The sequence below is a fragment of the Callithrix jacchus genome, chromosome 11 (genome assembly GCF_049354715.1).
Source record: "Callithrix jacchus isolate 240 chromosome 11, calJac240_pri, whole genome shotgun sequence".
Taxonomy (NCBI): domain Eukaryota; kingdom Metazoa; phylum Chordata; class Mammalia; order Primates; family Cebidae; genus Callithrix; species Callithrix jacchus.
The window spans coordinates 81,606,334-81,624,573 of record NC_133512.1 but is presented as its reverse complement, the minus strand read 5'-3'; the positions used below and the strand labels follow the sequence as shown (position 1 = coordinate 81,624,573).

The 18,240-nt window shown below is 35.0% G+C and overlaps 2 protein-coding genes across 22 annotated transcripts in view; one reads left to right on the top strand and one right to left on the bottom strand.

Annotated features, from left to right (window-relative positions):
- The window catches only part of LRRN3 (leucine rich repeat neuronal 3), a 32,427-nt gene extending 15,307 nt beyond the window's left edge, over window positions 1–17,120 (bottom strand). Inside the window, exons 1-2 of one of the 2 annotated variants that reach the window (XM_002751758.8) lie at window positions 16,742–17,120; window positions 8,297–8,378 (exon numbers count right to left, since the gene is read on the bottom strand). The gene's annotated coding sequence lies outside the window, so the exon portion shown is untranslated. The remainder of the gene's footprint in view (window positions 1–8,296; window positions 8,379–16,741) is intronic. The other variant, XM_002751759.7, reaches the window with a different exon arrangement.
- The window catches only part of IMMP2L (inner mitochondrial membrane peptidase subunit 2), a 935,160-nt gene that overhangs the window by 484,002 nt on the left and 432,918 nt on the right, over window positions 1–18,240 (top strand). The window lies entirely within an intron of this gene.

Below are 18,240 nucleotides of genomic sequence, written 5' to 3'. Positions count from 1 at the left end.
GATTTTTATAAATTATATCTCTAGTAATAGCATAGCATAATGAGGGTATAAGATACACAGATTATATTCTTAAAATGTGTGACATTTGTATTTGGAGAACATAGAAAACCATGTAATTTAGGTTGTAATATATTCTTAATGATCGGAAGTGCAGCAGACTTTCAGAATTAATGTAAAAAGCTGTACAACAACGAAAAGAGCAACAATAAACATTAATATAATTGAGTGTTAAGAACTGAGAAAAGTGCTGCAGCCAGGCAGTGCTTTTGCCACCTAATAGTGATCAAATGGAAAGTAATCATTACATCAACACTCTGTGAGGTTTGTGTCTCCAAACCTAGACTGGGGTTAAGAATCTGCACCCAAAAGTGACACTTACAGAAGACAGTGTACTTTAAAGGGGGGGAAAAACAAAAAAAACAGCAGTATTGTAAAGAAAGTCATATGTTCTCTGTTAAGAAAAAGTTGATGCAAATCAAGACAATCTCTGCTGTAAATTGAGACTAGGAAATATTTTTGGTGCAAAATTTCAGCAGGAGAACTCAAAGTCTATGCAGCACATATGAAACTAGTAAAATTTACCTAAAAGTTTAAGCTTTGTGTGCTAAATTCTATATATTATATGCAGAATTGGAAATATTACAACATGACCCAGAGCTTTGAAATGGACAGTCAAATGTTACAAATAAATCTTTGGGAGTTCATTATTAGCTGGCAAAATTATTACTCACTATATCTGAAATAACAAATCTGTGGCCTTGACATTTAATCAGAGCATGAAATGCATCTATTGAATTTCATATTTGAGATTATTACTTTAGTAGTGCCCCAATTAAAGCATGTAGATTCTAAAATTCCTTTCAGATAAAGGAAAAATACAGAATGCTTGTTATACACGAACAGAATCTTTTTATTCATTGCTTCATGTTCTATTACCCTTTCTTCAACATGCTTATTTTCAGTTTTTAATGAGCAGAAATGGCTTTAATGTAAGTATACAAAGAGCTACGCAGAGATTTTTTTAGAGACAAAGGAGCTAGGAGGTTGAAACTGCCCATATTCCCCTGCGACTGATCAGTTGAATGTAAACTATATATAACAGAATGTTGAAAGGAAGTTTCTACCTACTGTAGGGCTGGCATTGTAATATATAGGGCACTTTTACGTGTCCATATAATTTAAATTATTAGACTTCATACAAAAATTTTTTTTCAAATTCCATCCAAAAAGAATGAAAAAATGGGAGAAGAAAAAGAGAGGAAGAAGGGAGGGGAGGAGAGACGGGGAAAGGGGAAAGAGGGACGTTTCTGAATTCTCTACCACCTGTCTTTTCCCCATTCTAGTGAGAAAAATTCTAAGTGTTTTCTATTCATAAGCATCAGCAAATCACATCACAGCTTAACTGTCTCTTCTCTGATTTAATAGAAACTTTGATTGTTTTCTAGGATTTATATCCAGAGTAATTGTTTTTGCATTTTAATATAGAAAGAAGTAGACTGAATAAATGCATAACATATTAGAAATGCTATTAAGCAAATGATTCTATGTGGTACTATTGAATAAATGTTTTCCTTTGATCTTCTAAACAAAACACAAATTTCTCCAATTATTTTTAAATTGAGAATAGTGGAAAAGAAATCTATTTGTGTGTGATTCCATTTTTTTTAGAATGATTAAATGGTACAGCAGAAGCCTTATACAGTATAGTCACGAACTTTTCCCTGCAAGATCTGTAAGGGCAGTTTTTATCTGCATTCTAGATACATTGTGTTTTCAAACACAGAGACTTTAATTCCCATTATCTTACTGTTATTTTTAAGTTCCTTGCATCTCTTAGCAGCCATACTTCACCAACTCTTGCCCTGTTTGCATCTCTGCCTCAAAATAGTGAGGCTTTCACTAAAGCCTAGGGTGGTGAGAAGTTCATGAGAGGTTTCCACATGGCAATAATGGTGATGGTAGAAGACACATCTGTTTTTTATTATATTTATTTGTTTTTAATTGGACTGTTTTTCTTAGGGTTTCTCAAAATCAGTGAGCTTCCAGAGAGAAGAAACTTCTGTTATTTCAGGGGCTGATAGTTAAGCTTATTCCAAAAAATTGACCTTCCCACATCAGACCAATATCTGTAGGGTTTGAAAAGTTGTCAAACTTGCCATAAAATAAGGAGAACAATGACTTGAGCTCTATTTGTTCCACATTCAGGGTTTTAAATGTACCAGAGACTTCACCTCTTCTCTTAGGTCTCAAATGAGAAGTAAGTAGGTAAAGGATGAGTATTATTTTATTTAGCATGGAGGTGTTAATTTGTCTGTGCAAAGTGCACCAATGTTAGTATTTATGTTCTAAGGTCCTCTGCCTTGGAAACAGACTATGTTATATATTTCTGTGAGATTACAAATAAGTTTCTAAGAAAATTAACTGTCTATTATTTGTCCTTACTCTTGTTTCTGATCCAGAAAAATAAGCTTGCTCTTGCTGGTGCATTAGAATTGAGGTGTTGAGTATTCCTGGGAGTGTCATGCCTAGATTTGATACATACATCAGTGGAGTTAAACCAGTTAAAAGAGCTGTCAATGATAAAAAGTGGGAATGCTATAAAAGACAATGGCCCTATCACATTCATGTGACTCGGGCAATCTGTATCTATTTCTTTTATATTTTTATGGATTTTTTTTCTTTTTACCATTTGCATAAATCGGTAGTATACATAATATAAATGCAAACAACAGAGAGCAAGCCCATTTTTAAAGCTATGAGAAAATAGACCTGTCAGGAGATTTGTTCTCTTAGGGTGGGAGGAACAATAAAAATACATACTGTATTTGTGTCTTAGAAAGTACTCTAAGGGTGTTTTTCCCCCAGCCAGCTAAATTGCATGTGGCAGTTGCTACAGCAACCCATTTTTGTGATTTGCAGAATAAGGGAGCAAACCAGATGTAAATTGTCAGTGAGTAGGTTTCTGTTGTCATGAAAGACGGTAACGTATGCAGTCTCATTGGTCAATTTATGTACTGTTGTGGTGTATTGTTCTCATCTGTTCTTTTCAACATGCTGTCATGAATTAGTATTCCATTCTTTGGATGCATAATTTCTGAGTTTCTGAGTTTTATACATGATGTTAACTGAAATAACTAGATGTCAGATTCATAGAAGGTTGTTGTTGCAAAATGAAGGTTATTTGACATCTGTTTTGTAATTTTTCAGCCTGTCGACATAAGGATGCTTTAGTTTATTTCATGAAGAAGAATTAAATTAATTTTAAAGGGCACTTCAAAGATTTTATGGTTATTTTATTTGAAAATACATATTTGCAATATACAGAGTTAAGAATACACTTTTGTCTCGATCAGACTTTTATTAAGGAAATAGGAAATAGCTCTGGACTGGGAGCTTCTGGAAGTCTATGGTCATGCCTCTGCTCTCTGCTTTCTGGCAAGTAGACTCACATTTTAGACCCAAATCACTTCTACCAGCTATTATATCTGAAATTCCCCATCTCTTCTTTTTATTTTTCTTCCTCTTTTGTGTGAGAGACTGTCTCCTTCCCTCTGCTTTCTTTTCCTATCTTCCCTACTGTTCTGGAAACCATGACCCTCTTGTTCTAAATAGATTTTGCCCTGCTTCCAGTGGGATGAGAGCCTGGGTATTTGTGTGCATATTTTTAATTTGATAAGAAGTGTAGCTTACAGCTCATTGTGAATACATTAACGTCTCATCGCCTGTGGCAAGTCCTCCACACTTTTCATCCCTCCTATTAATTTGCCTTTTCTCCACATTTAAAAGTTTTTCTTTAGCATTTGCTCTAAAAAGCCACAAATCAAAAAGACTACAGAGGGGGATTAATAATGAGACTTTTCTGTTATTTACCATTATTTAAGACTATTGCTGGCAACCATACTAAGTAGTTTCATATATATTATACCTCCGTCTTTTAAAAAATTGGTATCAGCTTCAATAGAAGTGATGGTATTGTTACTGAAGTGACATCATATCAAAATATATAAACATGGAGCATTAACAACAGAAATATGAACAATTTGTAGAACAAAAGGTAGAGTTTGGTAAATCTAAAGCAGATAACAAAAGAATTTGTTTCATTCTCTACAATAAATTCGAACTGGAACTAAACTTTCACAGGAAAATGGGACACAGAGAGAATGGGAGAAGGAAAATCGTATGATTTTGTTTCTTCCCTACCTGGAGTTTCATCATTTCCAACTCTGCAAAATTGGCTCAAGACGTGAATAGTAGAGGCGTGTATGTGTATGCATGAATGAAGGAAGGCATCGCCAGCAAATTTGCCTTTCAAAAGAGTTGCCTGAATATAGGCCCAAACTCAGAGATATGAAGAGTATTATGCTGGGGAAGTGAAAATGAAAACATAGCTTTTCCCCCAAACACATATTACAGGACTATCACTTTTCAGTGTTCCCATTTTGTTCCACACTTAACCGTAAGTTTCCTTAAATTGTGAATACAAATGCTTTATTTGGCTCTCTGGTACTGCCAAAATGGTGTTCAGTAGAAGCAGCCTGGTAATTAAGGGGTCAGGCATGGACTCTGATTCTTTCTCTGCGGCTCCCATGTCATTGTTTCCTCATCTACTAAAAGGTGAGTGATGATAGTACCTATTTCAGAGGGATATTGTGAACATTAAATAAAATAATGCCTTAAAAGTTCATAGCACAAAAAAGTTCTTCCTTCTACACCAGACACATACAGAGTGGTTACTAACCATTAATCACTATCAAATTGAGAAGTCATCATACAAGTAAGAACTCATTAGAATTTGCTGTAACTTCAACTTATAGGTGAAAATATTGGAACAGGAGAAATGGCAGAGCAAAATAGAATTACTTGAATGGCATTTGGCTCTGATTATCATAGAAGGTTGTAGAATTTTACTTGCCTTGTAGATTTCTTTTCTGGTTATTTCCATGAATATCATGCTATTTACCATGTTGGTTATATGACATGTCTTAGAAGAAGAAAAAAGTCATTGGAAAGTAGGTGCAAGTGAGTGTGACTAGACTTAATTAAATATTTATAAACTGGTAAAAACTATTAGCAGCTGGCAAATCTTGAAAAAATCCAGTATTGCTCTGTGTGTGAAAGTATAAACGTATGCATGTATGCTTGCTGGCAATGGAATAGAGATACAGAAGTACAATTATTATAATGCTAATGCAGGTTTTTTGAGATGATGGAGTCATACAGCTGTTATTTCTTGAGATATGGTTACATTTTACAGGAAACAAAGTCTAATAGAGATTGTTAAAATTTAATTTAACAGCATTCATTAGTACTCACGTGAATTGCTAATTAGAGTACAAATAAGAGAGAAATGAAAACTGTGAAGTCACTATGATAAATGGACACTGTAATCTTAAAGAAGATCATGTTATTGTCAGCAATTTTTAAATTTTATTTTAGCAATTCAGGGGCTTGAGTGCTCATTGTCTTATGCTATGTGGTCTTTTAAAAGGAAATTTGCAATGGAGTTTTAATTAACATTAAAAAAACCAAGTTTACAATGAGATTTATAATTTCAAAGATTGTAATTATTTTACACATGTTATAAAGTCTTTAATGACCCTAGCAAAGAGGATTAGTGAAGAATGGTTTCAGAGATTTTTTAATTTGCGATGGAATGTCCCAGAGTAGTGGAAGTTTCTAATAGAACAGCACAAAGAAGCTGGATTGTTCTATTTATTTTTTGGATAAGTATGAAACTTGAAACTTGCTATTTCTCTGGTTGCCATTCTTTTATTACACTTGTGGGCTTCCACTTAGTAATTTTTCTCTCTCTCTTTAATCTGACTGATTTAAACAAAGCAAAACAACTCTTCAGCTAAAAATCACTTTAGGGTACAAATTCAAAACTCCAGACTCAAGTAATTAACATGCTTGATGCAAAGCAGCAGCAACACAGTACTGTCAGTAAAATGACAATCTAAAGAGACATCTTGAAAACTGACTGGATAACAGTGAATCGCGCTTCTGCCAAACTCCCGCAGTTGAGGTTCCACAAATACTAGCCCTTCACAGAGAAGGCACTGCTGAGTTTCCCTGTAGGGTTGAATTTGGGAACTTTTGGTCATCATCATTCATAAAAAAAGAATGATCTGACAGGAGCATATGGTCCAAACTTTTTAAAACTATGATCATAGTCAAAGTGCTATGAAATACCCACTGGGCAAGGATTGAATCACCTGGTTTTGGTTCCAATTATGTCTTTAAGTCACTTTGAACAAGTGACCTAAAATCTGTAAAATCTGTCCCAATTTAGGGATTTATATTCTGACTACTTCTTCTTCTTCTTTTTAAAGGAAATTTACAGCCAGTGTAGAGTTTACTCATTAATTATATTGGTGGCAGTTTCTGGGTGATCCTTAGTTGAGTTCCATATGGAATGAGATATAATGTATGAAAATTGTACTTCATGAACATTTGGCCATAAGAGATTTGTTCATTTTTGGTAGATATTCTTTCTAAGGATACATAACCTACTACCCTACAGATATCATGTGAGTGCCAAGAAATGACTGTGGATGGTGTGCCTTTTTATACTGGGGGCAGTAGAGATAGGAACTATGTTTACCACAGCCTTACATTATTACTTATTAACTGAGGTCATTTACTTTGGATATACCAGTCAGATCCCTTAAAATCAAACCCCTAACTCATTTAGCTACACCCTCTTCTCAGTCTTCTCAGGAAATATACAAGACAATATACCTATTGTACCTGTTGTACCTATGTATTTTCTGTATAAATTCAAGCAATTGATTGTCTTAAATACTTTTTTTTTTTTACTAAATCTAAAACAAAAACGGTAGACAGTGAACAAAGAAAAAAGAATTGAATCTTTACCCAATAGTTCTGTAACTTTTTGCAGAAAATAAGTATGGATTCTTAGATGTTGCTCTCACACATTCTGAGATTATACATTAAAAGTACCCAAGTGAGTTTTGTAATATATCGTCACAGATACAGATATGATTCTACTTACTGTATCATATAGACATTGTTCCTTATCAGTATGCTAAGGGTCTGTTCAGTGACTAGGGATGTATCTATGTCATAGTCATTGATTAAATGACCATGAGATGACATGTCTAAGTGAATAAGTGGTAAGATATTATCTTTAGAATATTTCTTCTTTCAAAGACATAGAAGTCTCTATCAAGTAAGATACAGAGCAGCACATTGCTTAAAAACTAAACGCGAAAGCACCATGCTTAAATGGGGCTGAGAATTCAATATGCTAGCAGAGGTAGAGGCAGAATGTGGTGATCAAGGAGGAGGAGTTACCGTTTTAGATGGGAAACATTCTTTATGGGGGAATTTTAAACTTAGAAATATTCATCTTTACACAATATAGAAAGATATTTAAAAGTTTTCAAATATTTTCGAATCTGGGGAGCAACATTCAGGGCTGAATAAGGACAAAACACTGTTCTGCTTGTTTAGTTTGTAAGATATTTATGGTCAAGAAAACTTTCCTTATTTCATTACTGATTTCCATTCTCTCAGAAATGATGAGGATCTTAGATGTTCATAAATCCTCTTGGAATTCAACTATGATATTTTTTACAAACATTACACTTCTAAAATTACGCAGATTAGTAAGAATGTTTAAGTAGAAAATCCACAACTAATATGTTTAGATTAGTTGAATAAAGTGTTCATTATATTATTCATGAAATAAGAGTATACTAATCAGCTTGCACTATATGGTAAAACTTTAAAGTTTGATGCATTTATTATGTTTATTTTAAATCTATATATGTTATACATATTTTAATTGATGTATTTATATTATATATATTTTATTATATATAAAGTTTCAGCATATTGTTATATACAGGATCCTGATCTTGGCTGAGAATTTTAAAACTATAGAAAGAGCCTGTTGTTAGATGCTTCTGCATAAAAAGTCAAATGCTTCTTTAAGGATAATATGTATTACGCTAATTCTAAGAAATTTATGATAAAGCATTGAGTATAGTGTACATTGTTTGGGTGATGGGTGTACCAAGATCTCAGAAATCACTTCTAAAGAATTTATTCATGTAACCAAACACCACCCGTTTCCCAAAAACTTATTGAAATTTTTAAAAAAGAAGTATATGTTAAGAAAGACACAATAACATGGGCTTTAGAGTCAGACATTCATAGCTGAAATCAGGACCTTTCCACTGAGTGAAGTTGGGCAAATGCTTCTCCATTTCAAGCCTCAGTTCCCTCATGGAATCGAACTGAAATGAGATGAGGTGAACAAAGAGCTTACCCAGGGTCCCGGCTCTGGAGCATGTTTAATAAATGTTGCCCACCATCTTCCTCTTCTTTCTCTTTCTCCTCCTCCTCCTCGTCTTTTTGTATATAAGAAGTAGCAGAAAAAAAAAAACCCAAAAGTTTAATTTAAAATTATATATGTCCTTCTTTATATCTTACATGTTTTGAGTTAGGTTATTCATGATTCATAACATTTTAATCTTTTATCACTTCAACATTGAAATTCTTTTTTCAATTGTCTAATTGCTTATAATTTTCCAAAAAATCTTCAGTTTGAACAGAAAATATATGTTGATGTGAGCTCTCTAAACTCCATTTTTAGTCACTGGAGGAATCCTCAGCAACATTTTTGCTTTAATTTTACATTCAGCTTTTGCTTTATAGGAGTCCAGTTGAAGGACTCCCTGATAGCCCTTTCAGGAGGTGACATAGCAAGACATCCTGAAGTTTTACAAACAACTAGTATGGAACTCTTCTACTAAAGTTTTAGGTTTGGCTCAGCATCCTCAGTTTGAAAAGCATATTATAGCTTTCATCAATTAATTTGGCAGGGCTAGAAGCTTTTAATACAGAGGAAGATTGATGAATTTCATTGAAAATTGATGATCGTAGTAGCAATGAAACTATATTCAGACTATTTTCATCCTTCCATCATTAAAAGAGAATACATGAGGGGGAAAAATGTGTCCAAAATTTGGAGCTAGATACACAGAAAGCTTATTAGACATAATGAAATTTGAGACCAATGAGCTAAGTTTTGCATTTTCCTTTTGTGTCATTTATCATACTGCATGACCTCAGATAAGAAGTATGTTGACTTCCACTTGATGGGAAAATGATGAAAGAGGTAAATATAAGCTACCAGTTCACAGGTCTGGCTGTGAATTGAGCTGCAAAAAAATTATTTTAGTTCATCTAGTGGATAGCAAAACTCAGATATAAATAAGTAAATCATCACTCCTTTCTCAAAAACAAAAAAAAAGAATCCTACAAAGATATAATATTCTAGTATGAGCAGAATGCATGGTATGAAATTATAAACGGAGCTATTGTATTGTAGAGAATCTGAGTCTTGGAAGACGATGTAAACTAGCTATATTTAGGCGGTACCAACGGGAGGCAGTGTTGCCTCGTGCACAAAGGCATGTTCTTTAGGGCTTACTGATCTAGGTTCTTTTTCCTATTCTTCACTAGTTATGGCAAGTTACTTTTCTTCTTTAAGCCTTATTTTTCACATTTGTAAAATGAGGTTCAATGTAGTGCTTACTTAGTGTGGCTGCTACGAGGATTAAATGAAAAAATGCATGTTAAGTGCTTAGCACAAGGCTTTGCACGGAAAATGCTTGTATGTTGTAAATGACAACTGCCAGTCTTATTACCATTCCTTTAGCCAGTAAAGATTGTCTAAGAGAGATGATGTGGTTTGAACTTGTAAGGTCTCTGCTTACATTAATTTATGTCACAGCATTTGTTTTAATTCTTTATTACTTTATTTTGCCCAACAGCAGCATATTATGATATAATTTATAGCCTAAATATAAAAATGAGATTTTGATAGTTATATAAATTTTGCTTCCTTATTAAAAAGTATTTGATTAAGGAAAGGGTGATTTGGAAAATGCCTCACTGATTTTAAAAAGTTAGCTGAACATTACCATATGACATTCTAAACAACCATAATGTTTCTGTAAAAAATATGTGGGTAATAAATGACAAGAAGAGGAACAAATATGAATTCTATGTTTGGTGAGTCAGTTCAGCTAGTCACACAGCAAATTGACTTGGATGAAGTTTGTATCTTATAATGGCATTTTATATGTTTTTCATTCAAGAATGACTATGAATAGAGCTTTCAAGGTTTTAGTATGTCCTTAGATTTTCTTTCATATACGGCAGTCACATGTTTTGCTCTTTCCATTCTATTCTGTTGCACTTCCTTTTCAGGGATACAGCATTGTGACTTAGACTCAGTTCTCTTTTTGCTTGCTCTATTTTTCTGTTGTTGTTCTCAGTGCCTTGGGCACCTGCAGTGTAAGGCCATTAACCCCTTGGCCTTTGGAGAAATCAAAATATAATCTGTGTAGATATATTTTGAAATTATTTCCTGCAACTACTGAAATTTCCATAAAGGTCATTATGGTTCCTTGTATTCTACAGATACAGAATATTTTTTGTAGAACATGTCCAGTGTTTGGTATTTCTGAGTTTTGATAAAAATAGAATTAAACTTAGACCCCATTAACCCTCCATATTTATGAGGCATATAAATATAGCAATATAGTAAAACAGTCTAATGACATAAAAATCAACATGAATTGTATGTTTGAAAAATGCATGTCTGTTTTTAATATTTTTCGTGTGTTTTTTTCTTGACAAAGGTGAGCTGCAAATTAATTGAGAATGTTATTTAAATGCTTTGATCTCTCAACATTATGAGACTATAAATTATGGAACAAATGTTACCGCAAGGAATGATTCCACTAAAATATTTGCCTTTATTTCATTATAGTCATTATTAATTTGATAATTTTAGAAAAAAGTTATAAGCCCAAATCAAACCTGTTTACCACAGTGAAAATCAAGTCTCTTAAATGTCTTCTATAGTTAAAATATCCACTGTTATTTATGTCATTTGTAAGTGTTGTGTGGGTCCTGAGCTTCACGTTAGGGAGCTTAATCCCCAGAGGACACATTCTGCCATTCCTGAAGTCCTGTTTTGTACCAGTTGTGAGACAGTGCCTCTTCCCTTGGTCCTCAGGGAATTGGATCTCAGGAGCTTCAGGCCTTTGGAAATAGGAATGGTGCATATGGATGCTGACCTTTAACTGATTCAGTGGGCCTTTTTTATGCAGACATACAAAAAGTGGTGGTGTTTACCCTGTTTTTCTTAATAGAGTAGTTGATTATCTGTGGAATGCTTCACCTCCTGGAAGTAAAGTGTGAAATGACAGACTTTAGAACATTTTTTAAAGGGATTTTTTTTCATTTCAAGGTCTCTGTTACTTTTGACAGCCAAAATCTCACCTAGAAAGGGCTCATAGAATAATGTACCTAAGTTTACTGGCATTTTGACTTCGCTAGTTTACAAGTATACCAGTTTACTTTCAAATTACTATTTTTTTTTCTTATTTAATGTGTCATTTTCTCCCCAAGACAAACCAGAAAGGTGATGCTAAAGAAGTTGCTTTTATGTTGACACTTGATCCACTGGGGGTTCATAAGTGACTTGAGAGACTTTGATCGTAATTTTTAGTAACCTGGAAAGTCCCTAAATAATTTACTTATCTCATCTTGTCCCATTTTTGAGACCTTTGCCAAGTATCCGTTTATCAAAGTGCTAATGCTGCCAGACAAACATATGGATGAGTAGGTAGAACAACATATAGTCTTTTTTCTCCAAGAATAGATGTTGGTTGTGTGTTGTTGTTGTTGTTGTTTTTAAATTTAACTCAGGCCTAGCAATGGCTGTGATTTAAATAAAGAAATAAAGATTTTAATTTGCAAAAATCCATCCAGATACAGTGTGGTATGGTACAAAGAACAGTTGTTGGAAGGATAAGGTCTAGAGTGGAAGTTCAATAAAAAGGGAATCAATATTTATTACTAACTTCAGAAATGCAGGGATCCGTGCTGCACCCGTATTTTCTTCTACTCTTTAGAGTCAGAGACCCTTGTACTTCAAAATGTTAGCAAGTCTCCAACCTCACTGAACTTCATTCTCCAGTGTTAAAGATGTTCATCATCATCGTACCCACCCTACTTCATCAGTTTATTGTGAGGAGCAAAGTAATTGTTGAAAAATTGCTCTGTAAATAGTAGAGCTTTAAACAAATACAATTATTATGTTTACTTTTGTATTCTTCTCACAGATCGAATAAGTTAATTACTATTATGTTACACAAATTTTGGAGTGCACATTTAGAAACAGAGATAAATTTGCCAAAAAGAAAAGAGTAGGATTGTGATATTAAGGAGATGTCATTGCCTACTGGGGCTCTCACTGGGACTCTGGAAATCAAACAGTAAATCGGGATGGGTAGGCAATGGGAGTGAGGGAGAGGGATTGCTATCCTGAGAATATATTTATTGTTTTCCAGTGAGACTTATAAGCAAAGCATGGATCCTGAGAATGGACACTCTAAGAAAAGGGCACATGTTAAGTGCCTTAAAATATTTACAGTGAAACCAAGTAAAAACAGATGTGGAGAGGCTTTTCAGAATTCTTGGAAAACCTTAAAACTTATAGTAGGTGATTGAAACTTTTAGTGGATGATCAAAGGATAGCAGTATTATTATTAACATGTTTTAAAAACAGGGCAAAGCTCTAATTTTTATGACTTTACAAAATATAGTAAACTATATTCAAAAGATGAATTATGGGTTTCAAATATTTGGGGGTTATATACTTAATAAATCATTGCTGCTTCTATTCTTGAATGTTGGCTTTTGCTTTTAGAATACTCGATCATCTGGATAAACATTTCTCTCTTTTTGTGCACATATCTGTGAGTTTGGGGGCATTTTTTACACATACGAGGTTTTAAGAAAACATCTTTGAAAGACTAAGGAGGCAGAATTTTAATGGAATGCTGGAAGGAGTATTGTAAGGGGTTCTAACCTAGGTCTCTCCAATAAATAGCTGGGTGAATACAAAGTATATTATATTACATTATAATGACTTCAAACCCTTCAGCCTCAGTTTTTTCACATATCAAATGAACATATTAGACTAGCTACTAATGTCTCTTTCAATTCTAAACTCCTGTTCTATGAAGCATGTCTCCCTTCTTTATTCCTGTATGCTGAAGCTGTGTAATGTGTTTTTATTAATGGCATCATAAAAAAATTCTGTCCTTATTATGGCCTAGAGATGAATTAATATAATCGCAAGCAGGTGTACACAAACTTGACAATTATGCAAATATAGTAGATGGCCCTGTATGCACTGTACTTCTTCAGAAAGATTTGAGATGAGCATTAAATCTTCTTGTTGATCCTGTATTTAATGACCTCCAAATAGCATCTATTGAGGCCTTCCATCCCTTTCAACAAGTTAGAAAAATGTTGTGATTTCTACGTGTTCCTTTTTCTCATCCTCTGGCACCAGCTGCTGTCTTTATATTAGAATTTGATTTCCTTTCACATTGTGGCTAAAGGAGTAATTGTTACCATGTTTTACTAGTGACTTCGTAGATGTCTAACAAGGCATCATTTTATCAGAAGGAGAAGGGAGGAATTCCCTGAGCTCTATTCAGGAGCTCTGTTCAGTTGTTACACAGTGAAGCTTTCCTGAGTACTCGTTGCATAGCCAATGTCAGAGAGCTTTATCTTTGACAGCACTGACAAGATGTACTAATGTTTTACCTAGAGTTTACCTGCTTTATTTAGTTTCATACCAAAGAGTGATGTATAAGCAGCTAAACTCTCAGATCCAGGTCTACATGGAATATTTTAATGGGCTGTACACATGTCTAGTGTTTCTTCAGACTCGCTGGAGCCACATTATTTTAAATCATTTTAGAGGAGCACCCTTACTGAAGCTAGAAGTAGGAACTCATTTTCTTTTTAGCCTGCTATTAGCTTTCTTTTAATGATCTCTTTCAGACTCACCAACGATACCTCACCTATGCATATTTTCAGGGGCTGCTAATTAAGTAATAACATTTAACTTACATAGTTTTTTTTTTTAAACTGAGGTTATAAACCTTTCTGATCAACTTAGTGTGTAATAAATACCATAGTGCCATGTTACGTAGGAATGTCACACCCAAAAAAATTCAGACTGGGGAGGAGGAGCAAAACATCAAACCAATCGTATGGCAAAAGTAGAAGATGTAAAAAAAAGAACAAAGAAACAGTGAAATATAGTTAGTACCTCATAAGTTGATCATCTTTTTTGTAGGTCACTAAATTGCTGGCCTAGAAGGCTGGTAGCACTGTTTATTAAGCCATTAACAACCACCACCACCACCACCTCCAAATAAAAAATTCCACCTACTCATCAGCATTCTAATTCAGCATGTTGTCTGTGACAAGCGACACCCTGAAAAAAAATGGTCCTTTGAAGCTTGTCTTGCCAGGAAGCTGCTATTTCTGGTACAGTTACGTGATTTGGGGAGACTATGGTTAAGTCTTCCAGGCATACACATATGTCCATCATCTGGCATTAGTGGGTACTGATCAAATCACCAAACTCACTGACACACACTGAGTGACAACACTGGGGGCCTGGAGTGTTGGTGTTCCTCAGACTCAAGTGGGCACGTTACTGATCTCTGTAATCCACAAAATACGTATGTGAGCTTTACTAAGGTTAAAGAGTGACTCCACTGTTCTTAGGTATCATCGATTGCAGTTTAAAATAAGGCGGGTTAGATTTAAGAATGTGTGTGTTTGGCATGCAGACTTTCCCTAGAAAAGGTCTAAGAAAAACTGAAGTCAATACTGCAATGCTACATTATATGGGAGTTTGAAATCTGAGGCTTGAATATCTACTTCAAGCCTTTTCCTCCTGGTTAGGAACTTACGAGGTACCTCAAAATATCAGATCTGGCCTGTTTCAAAAGCAGCACTTTTAATAAACAGCAGACACACAAATAAAACACCTTTTCCATTTTGTAATAAATCATTTTGGTTTTTTACTAGAATGCATGTGGTGTTTGAGGCAGAGCGAGCAAAGCTGCCAATATTGCAAGCTGATGCTTCAGCACCTTTCATTTTTCTCTCTAAACAGGAACCCTCTTCTTAAACTTGTTCATTTTACAGAGAGAAAATCGAAGCCACTGGCATATTGTCAGAGCTGCTTTATTGTCATCATTTACAGAGGTCACTGAAATTAATTGACTTCTTATATTACATATTGTAAACTGACTCATTTTTTGACACATTTATGGGAAAGTGGCAAGATCTAAGTGGCTCATTATTGTCTTTTTGCTTTGGCTTATATTACCAACTAGAAAACCAATACTAGCTCTAAAATCACAGTTGTGGAAAAAAAAACCCCACAGTTTGAAAGAAGCTGACTCTGTTAACTATGTGGTTAGTTGAACTAAAAGAAGGCAGGAGAGACCTACAGAAGATGAAACACAAATTCTAGGTTTATTTTACTGTCTTTCTGGGACCCAGTAATGAGGACAGTGAATGTTTCCATCAATATCCTCGATTGGTGTTGTCTGTTTGAAAGCATATTCTAAGTAGCTGGCTTCCCTTTATAAGACTGAAAGTAAAAATTAACCCACACTGAATTCCATGATTCATCGATATGTGGTTGCTCATAGAGTTTACTGAGAGTAATTTTGTCTCAAAGGCATTGCTTCTGAAACCAAAGATGAGAAATATTTGAGTAATATTTATGGTACCAGAGCACACTGTTTTCTAGGTAGAGGTATTTTGAACATTTACTTCTCTTTTCGTTTTCAAGTTATCCCCTTTTCACTAAATTAGGAAGGTTCTGCTCACAGTCATAGCCTGCGTTCACTGAGATTAGAGGCACAGAAACAAGGACATATTGTTAAAAATGAATAATTAGAGCCGAATTAAGCCATCCAGCTCAATAACAGCAAAGGGAATATAGCAGTTGGTTAGAACAAACAATCTTCTTAAATAGGAAATGCACTTTAAAGCCATCCTGCTGCGATCCTGTTAATTACCAAAGAAGATTAGAACTCTTCTGGTTCATGGGATCCTTTTACCTAGTGTGTGGCAGTTCCAGCTGCATTAGCAATCAGACATTTGCACTGTCCCTTCAGACCAGCGAGGGAATGTTATTAAAGGGAAGTCATTTACCCTGGTCCGTAAGATGTAGCCTGGCAGAAATTCAATATATGTTTGTGATATGCTCATTCTGCTACTCTGCTTAGTGGTTTTAGCTCTTAATATACAACAGCATTTGCCTTAATATCCATCCACTGGATGAGAGAGAATGAAAATGCCTCATTTGGTGGGTTGATTTCAAAACACAGAATAATATATGATCTGCTTTTCACTAGAAATAATGTGAAGAAGAAGGAAAATTGCACCTCCCCACCCATGTCTCTCTCTCCTCTCCTCTCTGTCTCTCTGTATCCTTCTCTCTCTCTTTTCTCTCCCCCTTCTCCTTCTCTCTCCCTCTCCTCCTCTCTTCTCCCCCACTGTTCCCTTCTCTTCTCTCTCCCTCCTCTTTCTCCTCCCCCCAACACTGCTTTTTCTCTCCCACTCACATCCTCTGATGGGCATTCAAGCTAGTAAAATGCATGTTGGAGAATCTCACAAACACAGCTAGGCACACACAGAGCCAGATGGGTTTTGCATGTGAATTTCTTCTCAAAAGTGCAATAAAAGAAAAATGCTCTTTAAATTCAGACAGGTAGAAGACATCAAAGGAGGATTTAGATGTAAAAACATGATCATCGAGGAGACAAGAAATAGAACGCATTTTAAAAGACGTGTATTTTAAACTTACCTTGAAAAGCAGTTTCAATGCTAGCCCACCTCCGATGTCCCTGCGTGCTGAATTCCTCAGTTCCTTGGTTGAGATAATCACATGGTTGTGTTCTTGCCCGGTGCAAATAGGTGCATTTGTGTCTCTGTGTAACAAAGTATACACAAATATGTACTATAGATATGCACACATGCACGTAATCTTGTCTCTGTATTTTAAAATGTAAAGGAAGGCAGGAGGCTGCAGCCAGGATTCCTTCTTTTTCCTGGAACTCTTTTTCTCAGTCGGCAGGCTGAGGCTCTCAATCCAGTGAAGAGAGATCCTGTGAGCTGGCTTTATTTTTCCTTGTTTCCGTGGTGGTTAGTGGTGCATCGTTCACCCGATCGGTTGTCACACTGACATGGTGCTGCCTGCTCAGCGGTCATTAATAACTGAACACCCTCCACTCCCCAGAGAGGAGCCAATCGCTTCAGACTGCCAAGATGTAGCACTCGCAGCTGCTCCAGTCTGGTTGGCTGAAACAAACTGTCTGTTCTATGACACTGCTGCTTAGGATACAAATAAATGAAACAGGCTTGAATATTTTCCTAGGTATCATTTTCCTTCTTTTTTTTTTCTTTCCAGGGGAATGTTGGGAATTTTTCACAAGTTTTCTCAATTTGAGGTTATCAGTCATTCAGAGAAACTGTTTTCAGTCTGAAAATACACAGTACACACTACTAAAAAGGATTTCCCAAATATTAAAAACACCTGGTAAGGACTCAAACCTCCGACTCTGTCTCCATGAAGTTCAGCAATGACTGTATTATTTAAGAAGAGGAGCTTGCAACTGTTTTGGCATTTGGTTCTCTATAGATCCTACTTAATTTAGCATCAGTGCTTGCTGTTCCATAACACTTTTTTTTTTTAGCAATGACATTTCTTGTATGGATTGACCAGATTTTTAAAATAAAGCATGTATTTGCCTCTCTATAATTCACAACATTGGCATTGGAGGGCGTAATTTTTAAAAATATGCATTTTTCATGATATTCACTGGCTTCTTTTTATGTGATGTAATAAATCTAAGAGCCACATATGAATGGGTACATGTGTAGGTGTGTTTGTATATCTTTGCATGTGTGTGTATTTAGGATATATATATTTTTTTACCACTCTGGGCAAATATTTCAATTGTAATAAATTAAATTATCAAAAACCTATTTATATTTATTTTTAGGCCTATTAACTCTGAAAGGATATTTCCCAGGAAAATATACTATATAAGCCATATATGTAAAACATTGTTATTAATTACCAGAAATTTGGAAAACACAGAAACACATAGCAGTGCATATTTCTCAAAGACCATCTATGAAAAATCAAAAAGCAGTTTTAAAAATTCATGCTTTTCAACCTTGATTAGTATACTAGAGAAACACCTTGTTGAGGAGAATGTTGAAGAGGATTAATTTATCAACAGGTCAAAAGCAGGCTAGAGTCATGACTCAAACCCTCAGTTTTGAGAGACTACCCTCTAG